Genomic DNA, 15,702 nt, shown 5'->3' on the forward strand with positions numbered 1-15,702 from the left:
CGACCACACTTTGAGAACCACTCAATAACAAAAAGACTCAAGAGTTTGCAGCAAGTGGTTCCACGTGGTCTCCTTGATTTAGAGCAAGACAGAAAGAACTTGGATGTACAGGAAGCAAAGTGAATATCCCTTTGGTGAGAAAACATTAGTAAGAGTTAGACAAGACGGGCAGGTCCCAACCATGCAAGTTGGGTCCAGGGCAAGACTGCACAAATGAAGAAACCTTAGTACATTAGGAAACCAAGGCAGGAGCTTCTCTAGACATGGTCTTTTTAGGTCAGAGTCAGAGTGCAGGGAAGAAATGGGGCCATGCCAGGCAGGGCTGTCAGATAAGGCAGGGCATAGCAGTGGCTCCTTCATCTAGCCAAAGGGGAAGGCTAGTAGAAGTGCAACCAAAAAAAAAAATGCCAGAATGAAACAACAATAATAAGTTACAATGGTAAGCTAGCATACTCAAACATTGTGGATGCCAAATGGGAGGACTTGAGCAATCAGAAAGTAGGAAAGAGATGAAGCAACAGGACAATGTGCAATAGAGAAGGTGTGAGACTCAGACAGGAAGTTCAAAGATTCCAGCTACACATGATCTACAGGATCTACAGGCATGGGTCACTGTGCATTTCCTACATTTTGCTTAAGTCTTAGTACAACATGGTTGAGTTTAGGAACTAACCCAGCAAGATCGAAAAGTGAAAGAAAACAGCTCAGGAAGCACATCCTGTGCCCAACAGGCTGAAGGAGAATTAAACATGAAGCCTAATTCCCTAGGTTTGCCAAGCATTGTCTTGTCAAGTGGCAGGACTGAGACTGAACATCAAAGACCATCAATGCCCACAAAACAGAATAGAGGCAGAGTGACAAGGAAGGAAAGGAATTGAGGAGGGGATTCATTTCTGCCCATCAGGAGTTAATCATTTTACCTACCCCAAGTTTTACAGTTGCACTTTCTTATTTCTTAGATTTATCTAATTACACAAGTAATATACAAATATGTTCTTATAAGCACTTCAAACAATAAAAATGCATCTAGGAAAAATACTGAAAGTTCCTTTTTACCTGCTCACCCCCAATCAGGTTTGAGTATAAGTATTTAAATGCACATGTCATTGTTTATGATTTTTTTGTTGTTGTTTCCCTAACAAAAATAGGATCACGCTCTAGATACTGATCTGCCATGTGTGTTTTGTGTTTCTTTCTTGTTTACTGCTTTTGCATCTTCTGACATGACTCTACATCTTAGACACATTTCCATATTAGCACATAGAGAGTCTATCTTGTTCTTCCTAATAGCTGCATGGTATTCTATAATATGGATGTGTCTTTATCTAATGTTTTTCCTTTTTTCCTATTTATTTATTTAGAGACTGGGTCTCACTCTGTCACCCAGGCTGGAATGCAGGATCATAGCTCACTGCAGCCTTGAATTTCTAGGCTCAAGCAGTCCTCCTGCCTCCCAAGTAGCTAGGACTACAGCCAAATGTCACCGTGCCTGGCTAATTTTTTAAAATTATTTTTCTTAGAGACAAGGTCTCGCTATGTTTTTCAGACTGGTCTCAGACTCCTGGACTCAAGGCATCCTCCCGCCTGGGCCTCCCAAAGCAGTGGGATTACAGGCATGAGCCACTACCCTCAGCCTAACCTTTTTTTTTTTTATTACTGGAAATTTAGGTTCTTTCCAGTTTTTCTCTATTACGAATACATTCTATACGGATGATCTTTGAAAGCCTGAAGGAACATGTCTACAGGATGGACTGTAAAAATACGATTGCAGAATCAAAAGGTATATGCATATGCCAGATAGTTTCTGCCTGTCACTGCAGACCCACTCGTACCCTTTAGCACCCTCTTTCTTGCCCAAGAAGACTGACCCATATGGACTATAACTATAGGCTCCCTTGCCTCTGGCTTCTGTTTGGATTTTGCTAGTGGGAGGTACAGGGAAGAGATTGGAAGAAAGGAAGAGAGTGACTCTGGGTTATTTGTTTCTCTCAATACCCTCCCTGCTATCAGAGTAGATTGGCTGTATCATTTTGTCAAAGGCCACAGCTCCTGGCAAGCTGCCCCTTCCATATAGTTCCAAGTTCTGCTAACCACTCCCTACTCTCGCCCCCTCAGACCTAGGGTGGTAATGGTTTCCTGCTCTGGCCAACCATCCCTTGTTGGCTTCCCTAAGCCCTTTATTGCATGCCCTCAATTACCAAGTTTGAAAGTGCCATCTGTTTCATGCCAGGACCTTGACTGATACCATGCATTTTGAATTCTGATGCACATTCCTAAATTGTCTGCTAAAAGGCTGTAACCATTTGTCCTCCTACCAACAGTGTGTGCGTGCCCAGTTAACCCACTTTGTGCAGACTGCTAGGGGGAGTATTGTAAGCAAGAGCTTAAATGCTTTGAAATTCAATGATGTACACAATGATGGCCAATTCTTCATGATGGATAAAAGGTCAGAGCTGCTTAAGATTCCCCTCTCCCTGTGCCATTAAAGAATAATTCTTGAGCTGACCAAAGACCTTCAGAAAAGTTCTCTGTGACTTTTGCTCTCAATCAAACATCCCTTTTTTAAACCTCAGTGCACCATTTCCATGACTATTGGCAGGCTCAGCCCACATGCATTGAAGCAGAACTATTACTGAGCCAAAAGGAATATTTCTCTTGGTATCAGATGCCAGTTTCATGGGTTGGCTTAATTACAAATTCCACAGGAATCTCAAGAAAGGCTCTGAATAAGCAACATAACTAGCCATGCCTGTTTTAGGGAGTATTCCTCAGAGAATCCTGGAAATAGGACAAACTGTAATGGACTCACAAAGTGTTGAGTGTCAAAACTGTTTCTGGGGGCTGGGTGTGGTGGCTCACGCCTGTAATCATAGCACTTTGGGAGGCCAAGGTGGACAGATCACCTGAGCTCAGGAGTTCGAGACCAGCCTGGGCAACATGGGGAAACCCCGTCTCTACTAAAAAAATACAAAAAATTAGCCAGGCATGGTGGTGCACGCCTGCAATCCCAGCTACTTGGGAGGCTGAGGCAGGAGAATCACTTGAATCTGGGAGGCGAAAGTTGCAGTAAGCCAAGATCCCGACACTGCACTCCAGCCTGGGTGACACAGCAAGACTCTGTCTCAAAAAAAAAAAAAAAATCAACAAGTCTTTGTAGCTGATGATTAGACTATAGATGCTAAAACAAAATTCAGGAGAAAACATTCTCCAAGAATTTATTGGGGCTGCTGAAGGTGTTTTTCTCAGTCATCTTAGAGGAAGAAATGGCACTGAGAAAGCTTTAAGGGTCTCTGTGCATGAAGCCATTTCATCTGGCAGCTTTACAGTTGAGATTCTTCCCTTATATTCCTCATTAAGGCAGAATTCTCTCTTGTTGCTACTTAACTGGAGTCCGATGTCCAGAATCCCCTCATCTTCCACTGCCTGTTCAGCTTGCAGAATTCTGATTTTTCTTCATTATATCCTCATTGTCAGAACATGATCATCTTTTCTCCAGTCTATTACAATTGTCCAGTATCTATTCACATGCATATGTTAATATTACATGAAGATTTTTTTTAAACCAGCCTTACTAGAATAAAAGAATCTCTTTTATAAAGATTCTTAATTGGGGCATTGCCTTATACACTGTTTCCTGAATGTAAAAAGCTATGGGAGGATGGCACTGTCTGGTCTGCGGTTTCCAGCAGAAAAATATTGTCACTTAGCTGTTGAAATAACTGCTTCAGCTTTACACCTCCTTTGTGGTAGGAACAGTGATGGATCAGGCAGCAAGGTTTGTTTACTTAAGGTAAAATGGCAGATTTTATCACAATAATGCAATGGTTTGAGTTTCATTTATAAAGATGATACTATTGACCTACCACAAGGAGAAGAAACACATGTGCCTTGAATTATTTTTATGTTTTGTGTTTTTTTTTGTTTTCTTTTTTACCAAATTGGGCTGAGGCATCCACAGCCTCCTGTTCATACTTCCTTATGGTCAAAAGCCAGCATGGTGGATAACAGGGGCCACAGAGGCTAGAAGAAAAATTCCACTTGGTTTAGATCTTAAGGCTAACAACTGCCACCCTGTACTACTACCCTCATACTGATTACTAACATTTATTGAGCTCCAGCAATGTGCTTGCCACAATGCTATGAACTTTATGAGCATTGCCCCTTTAATCTTCACAAAACTCTAAGAGGTCAGTACTATCATTATTCACATTTTACTGAGGCACAATAGACAGATTAGTGATTTGCCCAAGGTCACACAGCTTAGAGATGCCAGAGTTCAGATTTGAATCCAAATGTCCTAAGTCAAACTCACCAGTAGCAGAGCCTGAGATAAAATTCAGGTGCAAGTTATTCATTAAGCATATGGTACCAGAAGAAACCAACAAAGGAAGTGGGGGAAGGAATATTTATCACTTTTCTCATTGCTACACTAAAAAGTACCTCAAAACCTAGTGACTTAAAATAACAACAAATAGTTATCATCTCATATTTTTCTGTGGGTCAGAAATCTGGAGTAGCTTAGCTGGGTGGTTCTGGCTTAGGGTCTCTTATGAGGTTGTAGTCACATTGTCAGCTGGGGCTGCAGTCATCTGAAGGATTGACTGAGGCTGGAGGATCCACTTCCAAGATGGCTCCCTCATGTAAATGGCAAACTTGTGCTGGCTATTGGTGAGAGGGCTCAGTTCCTTGCCACATGGACCTCTTCACAGGACTACTTGAGTGTCTGCTTCACAAGGCAAATGGCTTCCCCCAAGGAGGACAGAACAAGACAGAGCAAGGTAGAAGCCACAATGAATTTTATGATCTAGCCTTGGAAGTCACACATATCATTTTCACAATATCCTATTGGTCACCCAGGTAAGCTCTATTCATTGTGGAAGGGGACTCTACAAAGGCATGAAAACCAGAAAACAAGGGTCGTCGGAGGTCATTTTGGAGGCTGGCTACCACATATGCCAAGAAGGGGTAAAAGTCAAGCAAGAGTAAGATTTCATGCAAAGTCCCTGCCTCACCCTGATCCTACTGTGAACTCTGAAGTGTTAGTTGCATCTCAAAGTTTGTCCCACTCCAAGAAAAAAAGATCCAGGCTTTTATGGTCCTACAACAGGAAGACATAGGCATGGCCTGTGAACTTCCAGGCATTTCTGGCTGTCTATGCAAAGGAAACAGCTCCAATAACCGAAAAGATAGTACCAGAAAGGTCACAGATGTTATTAATAGCTACTGATAGCACACAGAAGCTGGGAGCTGGGCTCAGAGATTCGGTAAATGGAACAGAGGAAATCTAGGTGAGGCCCTAACAACTTCCTCCCACTTTTGGTTATATCCTACTCCAGAATCCCCACTCTTAAACACTATCTTGCAACATTTGGCTTTTGACTTTGTTAAGATCTTCCGCTTTAAAACTGTGACCAAGAAATGCACACACTTCTCTAGAGAAAAATGTGACTTTCTTGAAGCCCTTTTTGATAGACATTATGCTCTCCATCTTGCTTATCTAGGGTTTTAAATAATATATTTAAATATATATTATATATTATTATATATTACATATTTATATATAAATACATAGTATATATTTAATATTTAATACACATTTATTATACCTTAATAAATATTTGTATATTAATAATATATTATATACTAATTATATATTTACATATAAATATTATATATACATTATATATAATTTTACAGTCTCAATGAAATAGTTCAATAGACAAAATTCACTTTTGTCAAGATTTGTTGGTGTTTTTCTGTCCTTTGGACTCCTCATCCTGACTTCTCGCCAATTATTTATTGTATTCACTTCTAACTCTGTGCCAACTTCTAACTACTAAACCCAACCTATTACTTTCCAGGGCAAATAATGTTCTACTGTATAACTCCTTCCAAGGACTTTCAAAATAGAAACTCTTGAATGTGTGTGTGTGTGTATATATATGTATGTATATATATGTGTGTGTATGTATATATATATGTGTATGTGTATATACTGCATATGTATATATATGTGTGTGTATATATACATATAAATATATACTGAAACTATTCTAAAAATTAGTCAGATTCTCATATCTGTTGGTGTTGGAGAGAAATTCGGTCCTAACCAGTCGAAGCTTGAGTGCACCAAAATTGATAAAAGCTTCCTAAGATTTTAGTGTATATACACACACACACACACACACACACACACACACACAAAACCCAAGGAAGCCAGGAAATGATGCTAAGCAATCCAATGGCTAATAGGATAAATAATTTAAGGAATCCAGCATTCTCATCCTCAAACCTCATAGAGCCAAACATAGAGTACTCCAAAATTAGACTTTTTAAAAATTTACTTCTTTTTGCATTTTCTTCCTCGATGTTGGAGGAAGGGACATCAAGAGCAATCCTATAATGATGTGGCTTTTTTGAAGGGAATTTAGATTCATTAAAAGCAAGTCAGTCTTTCATCTACACAGTTCAAAAAGTGAGTTTTTTGGCCAATGAACTATGAAAAACGTCCAACATCACTAATCATCAGAGAGGTGCAAATCAAAACCACAATGAGATACCTCATACCAGTCAGAATGGGTGATTATTAAAAAGTCAGAAAATAACAGATGCTGGGGAAGTTGCAGAGAAAAGGGAACACTTATACACTGTTGGTAGGAATGCAAATTAGTTCATCCACTGTGGAAAGCAGTTTGAAGATTCCTCAAAGAACTAAAAATAGAATTACCATTGGATCCAGCAATCCCATCCCATTAATCTACCAAAAAGACATGCCCTCGTATGTTTATCAAAACACCATTCACAATAACAAAGACATGGAATCAACCCAGGTGCCCATCAATGGTGAATTGCATAAAGAAAGTGTGGTACATATACATCGTGAAATACTACATAGTCATAAAAAAGAATGAAAGCATGTCCTTTGCAGTGACATGGATGTAGCTTGAGGTCATTATCCTAAGCAAATTAACACAGAAACAGAAAACCAAATACCACGTATTCTCACTTATAAGTAGGAGCTAAATATTGGGTACACGTGGACACAAAGATGAAAATAATAAACACTGGGGGTTCCAATAAACACTGGGGCTTCCAAAAGCGAGGAGGAAGGGAGGGTAACAATGGTTGGAAAACTACCTATCAGGTACTCTCTTCACTACATTGGCAGCGGGATCATTAGAAGCCCAAACCTCAGCATCACACAATACACCCATGTAACAAACCTGCACATGTACCCTCTGAATCTCAAAAAAAAAAAAAAATGAATAAAAAACTACTGACTTTTGAAACTTTGGTGTATACTTTTCTTGTGCTTACTTCAACAGTTGAGCTCTAATTCTCTTACAAGCCACAACACCTTGTTATATTTGTTAAACTATTTTAATATAGTGTGGGGCATGCCTACAGCACTCTCACAATAATACTGCCAAGTTGTCTCTAGATTTACTCTGAAATCAATTGAATTCAAATTGAAACAGTAATTAATGCTAAAGTTCTTTCCTCTGTTTTCAGCAAGCTGGTGTCTGTTTCCATGGAAACAGGCTGTCACTGCACCCTGCAGTAGAAACGTCAGAGATATCTTATCAATTTTGGTGAGCTCAAGCTGGTATCTGCTGCGACTAAATTTCTCTAACACCAACAGATATGAAAGTCCAAGTAATTTCTGCCATTAGAGGTGTTTTTTCACAACCAAAACCAAGGACTAGTTATCTGAGGAAAAGAGTATTACCTAATGATTGCTGACCCAAACTTTAAGCTGTAGCATCTATCTATAGGTAATTGCCTAGTGCCTCTTTTCATAATTTTGTTTCAAGTTGATTTGTGTTTTAGAAGTTACCTATTTGAATTTCCATCAGTCAGGGGGATAGAATGCTTCCAGAATTCTTTTATAATTTAAAAAGTGTTATCAAATCTGTAGTAATTTAATGTTTGTTAATATGCTTTATTTCTTATATTTGTCATTTAAGTAAGTAGGCCCATTTAATTCAATAAATGTCTTTTGAGGGATCTAAGTTTTAGGCCGGGAATTTTCAAACCATGTAAGAATTCCCTGGTGATTTTATTTAAGAAGTAGAATTATAGGCCTTATCCCTTAGAGATTCTGCTTCAGTGTATCTGGGGTGGGGCCCAGCACACTAAATTCCCCATCTCCCCATCTGCAGATGATTTGAAAACCACTTCCCTAGGCTCTTTTTCTAGGAGCTTTGGATGCAAAAATAAAGAAGTTAATCTGTGCCCTTCAATTCTAGCGCATGGGGAAAACATACCAAAAATATATTACAGCACATAGTCTTAAAATGCCCAGTAATCCAGGGACACCCCAAACCCCTATATTAAAAGGGGACCCCATGGTTCCTTCTTTCAGCTCAAAATTGCATCACAAGTTTGTTAGTATATGAGGCTTCCAATTAATATGAACAAGGGGAATAGTTGAGACGTATGTTCCTGGGGACTAGGAATAGTCATTAGCCTCAGGCAAAGTGAGAAGAGGAAGGAAATTTTAAAAGAAAGGGAGGAAAAGACAAATAGACCCTCCACTCAAAGGAGGGACAGAGCAATTACCAGGTAAGAGAGATAGATAAAGAACAAAGAAGAAAAACCAGATACATACAAGAGGAAATGCTCTGGGGTGAAGACATCTGGCTGCATCAGTGGTGAGAGAATCTGCTCTCTACCTCTAGATCTTGGGCTTTCTTAACTGTTGGTGTATTAGGTCAAGATCCTTAAAAGTGGACCATGAAATCAGAAGTCATATGCAAGCAATTTATTAAGGATATTTTTCCCAGGAAAAAACACTAAGGGAGTGAAAGAAATAGGTCGGGAAAGGGGAAGAAACCAAGCAAGGGTACACTTACAAGCAAAATCCTATAGAGGGTAGCTTCTGCCTTATCCTGCAAGGAAACTCTATAATCTGAGTTATGCCTCAGAGTCACTGCTGCCAAAAGTAAGTGAGCTGAGCTTTTATACTCCCATACTCATTAGTCATTGATTGAGGGCAGCCATGGGCTAACATGTACATGCAAGCACTCCCAGCTCCCAGACATACAGGCAGAGCCTCCAGTAGCTCAAGGGCAAGCCTCCAAAGAAGAATGTCAGGTGTTAGGTTTTCAAGGCTAAAGCATACCAAGGCCAAAAGAGGGGGATCTAAAAAGGATAAAAGGGATCTGAGAAGATTTTAGCACCAACAATGTCTGCCACAGTGATCTAAATGCTGAAAGCATACTGTAATCAACACAGCAAATTCTAATGAGCTGGATTCTGAAACTTGAGGATTACTCAACATATCAGGACTCCATCATTTGTGGGGAGGGGAGATTCACTACAAGTGGAAGAAAATACCAAATACAGCATATCTTACAGTGTTATGGGTATAGCGATGAACCATATGCAGAGAAACCAAAAAGGAGAAAATTATCAACTTTGGTTGGGGATAGAATGGGCTGTGGGTGACCAAGGGTGGCATTCTGCAAGAGGCATTGTCTAAGCTGGGATTTTAAGAATGAACAGTGAACCTCTGGACACAATGTGGAAGCAAGCCCATATTGTAAGGCACTGCATCTGCTCCAATATATTGCATGATTGACAAAGTATAACAACCAAAAATAGTCATAAGCAGGCTTGCAAACCAAATACATATTAGATCAGAAATGGAACAGAAACACACAATGGTGAAGTGCTGAGGCCATGGGCCTGGTAGGCTTGCTGGGCTCTGAGACTAGAGCAGCCTTCGGTGACTGGCAGTTTACCTTCTACAGAGTAAAGGGACTAAAAGCACCTCATATAAAATGAGGAAACAGAGCCTGGCCTATCAACTGAAGTAACTGGCTGGGATATACCTCCTCAACTCCTAGAAAGAGGCTGAAAAACACAGCTGTGCCTGTAGTTAATGACAGACAGCTTCAGGCTAGCAAAGAGAGAAGAGGCAGATGTAGGAACTAGGCCAAGCTGACAGTTAGCATAGAGAATGTATTTACCACATCACCAACATCACCAGGGCAGAAAGCACTGAGCTAATTCTGCACCAGGGGTCTGGGACCCAAGTGGAAGGGAGGAGTGAGCAGATAGGAAAATATACAGAGACAAAGTGCTTAATTACAAAGCAGAATGAACCAAGATTAAGTAGATATAGAAAAGAGAAATACAGAGAAGAATCTGTGGATATAATGGACATTACTGATGATAGGCTATGAGCTCCAAGACCTATTGGAAGGGATTTGGTGATTGGGAAGCAGTGACATCTTTGGTGAGTTTGAGGCTGTACTGAGACCTATAGAGAGAACAGAATAACTTTAAAGTTGAAGGAAGAGAAGAAGCCTAAAATCAAAAGTGCTTTCCAAGAAACATGTTGAATAAATAAATATGAATCCTTACTCAAGTACATAATAAAGGTGGTGAATAAAAATATGGAAGAAAAAATGCTATGAAAGAGTTATCATACAAAAAGGGAAGATTGCCTACTAAAGAATAGTAATTAGACTGTCAGCAGAATTCATATCAGCAATAAATGCTAGAAATCAATGGAAGATCATATCTTCATGGTGCTAAAAATAAACTATCAACCTATAATTTTATACCCAGATTAAGTATTATTTATTAGTTAAGGTAGATGGAGAGAATAAGAAAATTTTCAGATATACAAATATTAAGAAGGTTTACCACTCATAGATCCTTACTAAAAGAGATATTATAGGATGTTCTTTAGGAAGAAAAAATAAATACTGGAGGAAAGAGTAGGTTAAAAAATAACAAGAAAACATAAAGTATAGTTCATTGTTTTTTGTAAAAAATATTTTTCTTACAAATGGTAAAACTAAATCTCTAGCCATCAATAATAAGATGGGTGTTATTTTACAGATAGTAAAAGCATGATAAAGTCTTTAGTATGTTAGGGAAAAGATCAAAATTAGGAAATGATTCTGTACAGTATTAAAAAAAGACATAAATATATGTGTCAAAGTGTTAAGGATAACTAGTGAAAAAAATTAAAAGCATCTACTGTCAAAATAAGCAAAGAATAGAAATATAGAGAAAAATGTATCAATCCACGTACTAACTTCCTTTTTATGGAAAAAGATAGTGAATACTAAAAAAACCCTCCATCTATATACTTCATATAAAAAAGACTTCTCAAACAAAACCATAGAGAAAGTTTTAAAATAAAAAGATGGGAAAACTATACCAGGAAGACATTAAACAAAAGAAAACTGGTATAGTCACATTCACATTAAACAAAACAGATTTAAGTGAAAAGCATTATTAAGGATAAGTAGGAATGTTGCATTAAAACAAAGAGTCAGTGTAAAAAAATATAACCATCAGTATTATAAATCATAAATTTAAGTGCACTAAATAATATAGCCTCAAAACACATAAAGCAAGATGTGTTACAAGGAAAAATTGTTAAGCCCAGTATTAGATGAATATTAAACATAATTCTATCATAAATTGATAATCAAGCAACTAAAGTAAGAGCATAGGTTTGAGACTTGAAAAACAGTTTGTAAGTATATATATATGTATATATTTTGGTCAAAAATTGACCAAACACTATGTCACAAAAATAATCTCAAAAAGTAGGAGGAATTGATATCTTATATATCATAATATCTTATATATCATATTTTATGACCACAATGCAATTAAATTCAAACAAAACTTAAAAATCAAAAGTAGTTCTATTTCTTTGCATAGCTTCACAGTTCCTCCTAAAATACTCGGTTGGCTCTACCTCGAGTCTTTTGGGGATTATTCTCCTCAAAGTTAGACGCAATTCCCACCAAAGCTTAAAACGTTTTAGGATGCTAACACAGATAATTACCTTGTAAAGTTATGGGCAGTATATTATTGTTTTTGCACACTGACAGTCAGTCCGATTGCCAGAAAGATTTGATTGTTTGAGGTTACTGCTAGAAAAAAAGGTTGTATTTTATTATTGTCCCAGTTAAACCAGTAGGAAGACTGAAGCAAATAGAAGTATTCTGCCTGCAGCCACTAAGAATTCTAATAAACAAAACCTAATCCACTTAATTTCCAATTATATTCTATTAGCTGGACCTGTGGATCATATGTAATAAAATGATGGGATTTTTTTCAGGGTTAAAAATAAAATATAATTGAAGAATCTTTTAAGTGTGTATACTTTTGAAACTCAAGGGCTAAGAATTTCAGGTTAAAGAGAAATCATAAGAGAAATTTTTCAATGTTTAGAAAGTAAACTTTAACAAAAGAATTACATCAAAATTTGGGAGCTACAGCTAAAATGGCAGTTAGAGAAAATCAGTAGCTTAAATTCATTGTTTAAAATATTAAACGGATTCAAACTAAAGGTAAGCATTCAATGGAGAAGTTAGAAAAAATATAATTAAACCTAAAGTATGAAGAGAAAAAAATAATAAATATGAGAGAAATGTAGTGAAATAGAAAACAAAAAAAAATAGAGCAGATCAACACAATGAAAAGAAGGTTGTTTCAAGAAACAATAAAGCCCCATCTCCAAATAAAGCCATATTCTGAGATAATTACAAGGGGAAAATGTACATAAATGCAATATTAAGTATGTAAAATCCTACATAACAGTACAGATTTTTTTAAATAAAATAATTCTGTGTTGAATTCTATTCAGGTCAGAACAGGAATAGGATTCCTGAATGGGTGGACTAGGAAGTAGGAATAGGAATTCCTAGGAAAGGAAGAATTAATAAGAAACCCAAATGACCAACAAACAAATGAAGAGATGTTCATCTTCATCAATGAGCAAGAAAACGCAAGTTATAACACAAAGTAACACCATTTCATATTTTAGCATATCTATTCTCATTTCTATCTATTGCTGTTTACAGAGAAAATAAAAGAGAAGTTTGAACAAAATAATTGGATTTAAGATTTGGCAAGCTTGTTCAATATATCATCAACATATAAACATCAACAGCATTCCTATATATTATTAACTAATTTTTAAATGCTATTGAAAAAAACACTCTATTTACAAGGAACAATAGTCATTAGGTATCTGGAAATAAGCTTAGCAAATATGTACAAGACATCTCTAGAGAATAATTTCACCACAATTTCGATTAAAATCCAAAGAGGATTTTACATAAGCCTTGACAAACTAATCCCAAGAGTCATATGACAATAGTAAAAAAATTATGAATAACTGGATACAGGGGCAGCATTGTTTGCCATATCAAATATCATAACCATTGTAAAATTATAGTAGTTAATACTGCATGGTACTAGCATATGACTAGATAAATATGGTCTTTCCGTATATGCATAAGTTTATTTCTGGACAATGTGCTCCACTTGCTTATGACAGATGTGATCTTACAAATCAGTGGGGGAAAATGTGGATTATACAACAAATGGTATAATAAAACAACCTTGGATTTCTAACCCTCATAATATGTGAATGCATTCTAGGTTGAAGAAAGGCTTTTTTTGTATAAAACATTTATTTATTGGTCTTTTGGGGTAATTAGATGCATCACTACTGTATTACAAGTGAGCCATTAATTCTGTAGCTTCATCAGTATTAGCTGGTTTTCTTTCATGACCTGCTGAGGAATCAGTTCATTCTGCAGAGATTCAAAAGAAAGGCCCTTTGAGAAGCATGCAAGTTCCTTTTGCATACTTACAAAAGCTTTATTCACTTTGTTAACTTTTTCATCATTCATAATATTTATCCTCTTAATATTAGTAGTAACTGGTTTTGCTTTGTTTTTAGCCTTAAAGGTTTTTTGTTTTTTTTTTTTCTTGGCTGGCTATGTAAAACACATTTCTGGACTTCCACCCTCTTTTTTTTTTTTTTTTTTTTTTTTTTTTCCTGAGACAAAGCCTCCTTCTGTCACAAAGGCTGGAGTGCAGTGGCAACATCAAGGCTCATTTCAGCCTCAACCTCCCACCTCCTGGCTCAAGTGATCCTCCCACCTCAGCCTCTCAAGTACTGGAACCACAGGCCCGTGCCACCACACTTGGCTAATTTAAAAATTAAAAAAATTTTTTTTTTTGCAGAGATGGGGGTCTCACTTTTTTGCAGAGACGGCTGTTCTCAAACTCCTGGGCTCAAGTGATCTTCCTGCCTTGGCCTCCCAAAGTGCTGGGATTACAGGTGTGAGCCACTGCACTCAGCCAGCCCTGTTCTCTTGATTTGTTCTTGGCCATTGCCTGTGATACCTGGATGCAGCTCATTAAGCTCCAGGTGACTCCTCTACACCTGAATAATGACTTCAATGCAAAATGTAAAACTTTAGAACTTTTAGAAAAAGTTACAAGGATTTTCTTTATAACAGTATAGGCATTTCAGTTTTCCATTTCTAACAAGGTACACTGAGTCTGAAAACAACAATTTGTTATTTCTCATGATTCTGTGGGTCAAGAATTCAGGCAGGGATCAGCTGGAACGTTTTCTGTTTTATGTGGTGGCTAGGATAATACACTCAGCTGCATTTAATTGGTGATTGAGCTGGCTGGAATGTCCAAGAAATATTAACTCAATTATGTGGTGCCTTGATGCTCCTTTATGTGAACTCTCTATCTCCACATGGATAACTTGGGCTTGCTCACTGTATGGTGATCTCATATTTCTTGTATCACTTCCATGGCATTCTGTTGATCAAAGAAAGTCACAGAGGCAACCCAGACTCAAGAGGAGTCTGATAGGTGGAACAACAAGGTAAATTGTAGGCCGGCTAGTTTTCCAGAGAAATAGGGAAAGAGAAAGTTGAAGAGCCCTTCTGAAGTAATAACTAATTTCAAATAGTATCTTTGGGAACTATCCTTTCAAAGGAGCCCAGATTTCATTGGATTTATGGGGAAGCAATTTTTATCCTAAGTCATTGAAACATACAGCAATCAGGCAGCAATTAGTGAAGCTCAGCTGCTGGATGGGGTCAGGGAAAGAGACAGTAAGAGAGCCCTGCCAAAACCATTGTCATCCCAGCATGACTGTGGGTACATCTAAGGCTGCACTCCATGAAAAGCAACATCAGGGGATTCACAATGCAGAGGTAAATAGATTTCACTAAAATAATTTTGCTGGTAATTAAACAAGTAAACAAGCAAATAATAAGCCCTGAAAAGGAGTAACTATTTCCCAGAGTTGCTACAATATATTATCTAAATTTTTTGTTTTCAACAAAAAAGTTACAAGACATGCAAAAACACAAGAAGGTAAAACCCATATACTGCAAACCAACCAACTGACCAAATAAACAAAAATCAAGCAGCAGAAATTGTGAGTGACCAAATGTCAGATTTGACAGATCAAAGACTACAAAGTAGTCATTATAATTATGTTCAGAAACCTAGATCAAACCAGTTCTTCTCTGCTTGCCTGTTGCAGCATGGAACTCATGTGCCTTGAGCTGGGTTAAAGATGAATGGGGCCCTAGTATTCTCAGTGGCAACCCACCCAAGGTAGAGAGACTCCATTCCACACGTGAGGGCTGGGCAGAAGAAGCCTCTCACCTGTACTTGCCCAGAGCTTAGATTCAGCAACAGACAGCTGAGGGCAGGATGAGAAATGGTGATTTTGTGCCTCTTCCAGTAAGTTAGCCCTCAATTGGGAGCTGGGAGAAAAAGGAGCCCTGTATTCTTGGCTATACCAGTATTGAGTGGAGTTTCTGACTTACTGAACTGAGAGAAGGGAGGGAGGATACAAATACTACAGACTCTTACAGTTCTTCTTGAGTTTTAATAACT

The sequence above is a fragment of the Nomascus leucogenys genome, chromosome X (genome assembly GCF_006542625.1).
Source record: "Nomascus leucogenys isolate Asia chromosome X, Asia_NLE_v1, whole genome shotgun sequence".
In the NCBI taxonomy this organism is placed as follows: domain Eukaryota; kingdom Metazoa; phylum Chordata; class Mammalia; order Primates; family Hylobatidae; genus Nomascus; species Nomascus leucogenys.